Source organism: Xenopus laevis, chromosome 8L (assembly GCF_017654675.1).
Source record: "Xenopus laevis strain J_2021 chromosome 8L, Xenopus_laevis_v10.1, whole genome shotgun sequence".
In the NCBI taxonomy this organism is placed as follows: domain Eukaryota; kingdom Metazoa; phylum Chordata; class Amphibia; order Anura; family Pipidae; genus Xenopus; species Xenopus laevis.
The window spans coordinates 126432512-126438590 of NC_054385.1; positions in this window are offsets into that span (position 1 = coordinate 126432512).

Genomic DNA, 6079 nt, shown 5'->3' on the forward strand with positions numbered 1-6079 from the left:
TTGATTTACAGGTATTTACAGGCATTTACATATACACAGTACACATACTTGTAAAAGTAGTTTTTTTGGGGGTTTTTTCAGATTTTTTTGATTTTTCACACCTTTGCACATATTTACATACTCACATACACATGCACATATTTATACACTTTTTAGAGCTGTACATCCATGCATACACAAACACACATTTATAGGGTTTTTTTTTTTTTAGTTCATTTTCTGTTTCCCTTATGTTATTTCCCTAAAAACTTTAGATTTCACAGCATGACTACTGGATCAAGCATTCTGACCTCTAACCACACTGTCGGATCAGTTATTTTGTTATTTCGTTGATTTTCTGAATTGTATTTGCTTTTTTGTGATTTTGCTTGCAGTTTTATGCTTGCATTATTTTTCCTTATGTAATTTTTTAGCATCATTCATACTTTAATAATTTGGGGTAGAAACACATTTTTAGCAATTCTGTGTTTGTCAGAATGTGTACTTTCCAAAAATATATGGTTTTTGGGGGTCTCTGTACTGAAAGGGGGTCTTACGGCACATTATATGCAGTCAGGGCGCTATGTTCACAGAAGGCGAATTGACAGCTGAGAAAATTCTTATGCACCATTTTCATTTGAGGTCCACACATGGCCACCTGCTTTGGTATATCTATGCATATTAGGCATCAAACTGTTCAGTAGTCTATTGACGTCAATATTTATGGTGTTTTCCATTTGTATGTAAGAAATAGGGTGAGATAAGTGCGACCAACTGCAATATTTTTAGGAGATTTTCAGAAATATCATAAAACCCGCTGCCTTTAGCGTTGCTTTGTAGTATGTAAGTTTGGAGTGGAAAGACAGTTTTAGCAAATTTTTATTCGGCAGAATGTGTACTTTCCAAAAATATATGGTTTTCTGGGGTGAACCTAGTTTTTTGTACCTTTGCCTGTCGCAGAATGCTGTATATGTGCTGATTATGCAGTATCTGGAATTACAGAACTCATATGTGGTGTCTTCTTTCTGGGGCCCCTATACGCCACATACTTAGGGGTACCTATGCATATTGGGTATCAAACTGTTCAGCGGATGTTTAGTGAGTTTGGTATATAATGTGGGTATCTTGGTATATAATGATATGTAGGAGATACAATGCTTCAGAGCTGGAGTATTGAGGAGATTTTTGTATACAGTATGTCATAAAAATTGCGAAATGTAGGAAAGCTTTGCGGCTTGGTACTTTGGAGTAGAAAATTGTGCATACCCTTTTTAGATTCGTCAGAATGTGTACTTTCCAAAAATATATGGTTTTCTGGGGTGAACATACATTTTTGTACTTTTGCCCCTTGAAAAATGCTGTAAATGTGCTGATTTTGCAGTATTTGGAATTACAGAACTGTCTTCGTTCTATGACTCCTATACACCATATACTTATGTGTACCTATGCATATTGGGCATCAAACTGTTCAGCGGACCCCGGGCTTTCATATTTAGGGTGCTTTTTCTTGGTATATAATGATATGTGGGAGATACGATGCTTCAGAGTTGCAAAATTCAGGTGATTTTCGGAAATGTCATAATATAGGAAAGCTTTGCGGCTTGGTACTTTGGAGTAGAAAAACATGCACACCCATATTAGATTCGTCAGAATGTGTACTTTCCAAAAATATATGGTTTCCTGAGGTGAACATACATTTTTGTAATTTTGCCCCTTGAAAAATGCTGTAAACATGCTGATTTTGCAGTATTTGGAATATTATTCAAATGACAGATGAGTGATTGCTCACCAAAATGAATTACACCTCAAAGGATATGTTGATGATGAATATAATAGATCTGTCACTTAAATTAAAGTGCACTTAAATATGAAGTGTGAGAGTTGTCTTAACAGAAACCAAATCTGGGGATACTGAGCAAAGCAACCCATCTATTGCCCACTGGTCAGCAAATTCATTCAACTTCCCAGTAAACGTAGAGGATTCCCACCTTCCAAACATTGCATTCTAGACTTATGAATGGCTAGTTTGGCTAAAGCTAGGAGCAAGTTGAAGAGAAGGTCTTTCTCTCGATTGTCCCGGGATACTGGGCGTCCAAAAATAAAAACGTGAGGGGAAAAATGTAACCAGAACTGCAGGTGAAGTTTCCTCAAAAGAGCCAAAAGAGGTTGCAGTCTGGCACACGAAAAATAAGCATGAAACACAGACTTCCATTTGCCACAGAATGGGCAAGCAGCTGTGGATTCTATAAAATGGACCAAGTACTCTCCTGTGCTCAAAGCACCATGGAGCACTCTCCAACTCAAGTCTCCAGTGAGTCTGGGCACCAGGCTAGAATAAATGGCTCACTACTGGGGTTTCTCACCTTCATTAAACACCCGCCTCCAGATGGTATCATAACGGGAGACAAGAGCAAGAAAGTGTACAGTGTCGAGCATGAGGGAGTACAATAGCTTTCTTGTCATGTCATAAAAGCTAGTCAAGGTAAAATTCTCCAACTGGCTCAAGTTGGGGGAAGGAGGTGTGTCAGGGGATTGACGGGTCTTGGGTGCTATTTTTATGGCTGGAGGTGGAGAGTTCCAAGGTGGATGTGGTTCTCCAACACGTAAAACCCCATAAATGTGTGAGAGACAGGCGAGAGGTTATTCTTGATCTCCTGGAGCAGACGATATGGAACTCTAGTGGTAAGGTACCCCATGCATGGCATAACTGCCCAAGCTTCAACCCAATCTGACCTCTCAAAATCCAGGAGATCCCCAACTCTGGTTAGCTGAGCCCTGCAAAAGCGGTGGCGGATGCTGGTGGACTCCTACATCCTAGTCTTTGAAGATGGATTGTAAAGTAGGGGCTCAGTTAGAATGTCCCCCCCCCTGAATGCCTCCTTGCCTTAGCAAAGTTACCATGTTCCAGGTCTTTAGAGTCTCTTGGTAGTAAGCCGGCAATGGTGAGAGGCTTCTTAAGAATCCTTCAGGTTTGATGACAAACAATTGCCGGTCATACCCCATGTTGCGTACCTGATGATAAAAGCTGGATGCTAGGGTACACCACTGTGGAGAAGGATCTGAATACAAGTATCTCTGTATCTGCTGGAGACGGAAAGTATGTACTTGAGAGCGTATGCATACAACTCCCTGTCCTCCCTCTCTCAAGGGTAGGCTTGAAACACCCGCACCATCCAGAGAAAGTCCAGCAAACCTTCTCTGGATTTTAGCAATGAATTCTTGGGTTGGACTAAGACATGTCAACCTATTCCAGAGTTGAGAGGCCACCAGTTGGTTAATCACCAAAGCCCTACCCCTCATAGAATGCATTTTAGCAAGACCCTTCCACTTTCCCAGGAGGGTAAGAACATGCTCCTCAAGCTCAATGAAATTCTGTGGAACAGGATGCTCTTCAGCTGACAGATAGACACCTAAATATATCTACATGTAGAGGACCTTCCAGAAGGCCTGAGCTCTTGGTCCAGTTGATCCGAGTGGATGAGGCAGCAGCGTAAACCTCTTGGCATTCTTGTGCTTGCTCAAGATCAACTAGGTCCTGGGCCACAAGGATGACATCATCAGCATATGCTGAAAGAACTACCCTTATGTCAGGTTCCCTGAGCACCAGTCCTGTAAGCCTCTTCCTTAGTAGACACAGAAAGGGCTCAATGGCCAGTGCATACAGCTGTCCCTACAAAGGACATCCTTGTCGAACTCCTCGTTTGAAGGCCAGAGGTGCAGTCAGAGACCAGTTGATTTTAACTAGACACTTTGCAGAGGTGTACAGTGATTTCAGATAGCTCACAAACTGTGGGCCAAAGCTATAGGCTTGCAGAGTGCCTAAAAGATATTGGTGATCTACTCTGTCAAATGCCTTCTCTTGATCCAGGGACAGAAAAGCGAGAGATAGACCAGCCTTCCGGGCAAAATGTAGTAAATCCCGAACCAGAAAGACATTGTCAAAAATTGTCCGGCCGGGGACTGTATAGGACTGGTCAGGATGAACCACCTCTGCCAGCACAGACTTGAGCCTGAGTGATATAGCTTTGGCTACAATTTTATAGTCTGTGCTGAGCAATGAGACCGGTCCCCAATTCTTAATAAGGCAAAGATCCCCCTTCTTAGGTAGTAGTGATAACACAGCTCGACGACACGAAAGTGGCATCTCACCGGTCTTGAGGGCCTCATTTAGAACCCTATGGAAATCATGTCCCAGAGTATCCCAGAAGAACTCTACAGTCAATCCATCCAGCCCTGGAGATTTATTATGTGTGGAGTGCTTGAGAGAGTTCATTCAGAGTGATTGGTTTTTCCAACCTCTCTCTTCTACCCTCGCTGACTACTGGAAGCCCATTCCATAACTCCCTGCAGGCATCCGGAGAGATGGGATCCAGAGAAAAAAGGTTCTGATAGAAGGACCGGGCTCTGTACCGGATAGCCTCCGGAAGGGGGTGCCATCCCCTGCAAGAAGGCATGTGATTTGTTTTCGGTTCCCCTTATTCTTCTCCAGAGCATAGAAGAAACGTGAGCCACGATCCATATCACAGAGTAACTGCATGCGGCTTCGCACATAAGCACCACGAGCCTGTCGCTGTTCCATGTTACGCAGAGTCTCTTTCTTTTCTACATATTCATACTGCATGGCTTGTCTTCAGAGCCTGACAGCCTTTGCGCAAGATCAAGCACCTCCCTATTCAGAGCCTCAATCTCTGCATTTTTCTGTCTGCTCAAACATTTTGTATACTCTTGACACAAGAGCTTTAGGTGAACCTTGCCTACATCCCACCATTGACTCAGTGTGGCAAATTCATCCTGATAACCCTTCCAGTCTGTCCACATTTCCCGGACTGCCTTTGCAAACCCTTCATCCTTTAATAAGCTGTTATTAAAGTGCCAATAGGCTGCTTTTGGCAGAGATGGTGCAACTGCCACTATCAAAGAAGCACAATTGTGGTCCGAGAAAGGTGCTAAGCTAATATTACTGGAACGAACTTGTGATATAATATGGCTTGATATATAAAGCCTATCAATCCGGGACTGAGACACACGGCCATCCCTCACCCTAACATAGGTGAAAGCATCTGTTTCTGGGTGTTGTTCTCTCCAGATGTCTACCAAGGAGAAACGGGCAATGAGTTCCTGCAAAGCTGACTCAGATGCATACCTTTTCTGGGGAACATTTCGGTCCTGAGCCTCAAGGGTGCAATTGAAATCACCCCCTATAATCATGGCTTCATCTGAGTCAATTGTCTCCATATAGGCTGAAAAACTTTCAAAAAATGCTTTCTCTCTGGTCCAGTAGTTGGGGCATACAAGTTTATCAGATTGTATGTTCCATTAGACTCCCGGACCCGGAGATTTAACAGACGGCCTGGGATGACAGAATTAACGCTCAGTACCTCTGGCTGGAAGGATTCTGAGAACAAGGTCACCACCCCACATGATGTCCATGTGAGGTGATTAAAAAAGACTCTGCCCTTCCATTACAGATGCCAGAGTGATATGGATCTCTTGAAGGAAACTCACAGAGTACCCTCCTTGGCAAAGAAAGGAGAGTACCTTTCGAAAAGGCTCCCAACAGCCATTTGTATTAAGAGTGCTTATATGTAGAGCCATTATTGTGTGTTAGTAAATACTTTAGCCCTCACAGAGGTCTGGTGAGACAAACACTTTTTGTGGAACATAATAATATTCTACAGTTCCATAGTTTCCAGCCTCTTTTATGACCTTGATGTATTGTCTCACAGAACTAATCACCAAAGTCAAATCCTGCCACTTTTCTAGAGCCATATATAGCTTTTTCTCCAATTTAACACCAAGGGTTCTCTCAAGAAACATCTTGAGTTCCTCAGCTGGGATGATTGGGGTAGAAGGATTTGGCACAACTGTGTCAACCTCCTCTTCAATGTCCCCCTCATCCATGAACTCTTCTTGGCTAAGAGATTGATAATTCCCCCTCTCCACTGGAGCTTTGAGAATTTCTACACAAGAAGTTGCAGGAGAAGGATCAGAAGCACCTGCTATCTGGAGACCCTGCAACGGCTCAGATAATACTTGGATTTTACTTGGAACACCTTTGGAGGTGTTTGGCTCAGGGGTGGTAGATGGAATTGGCTCCTTA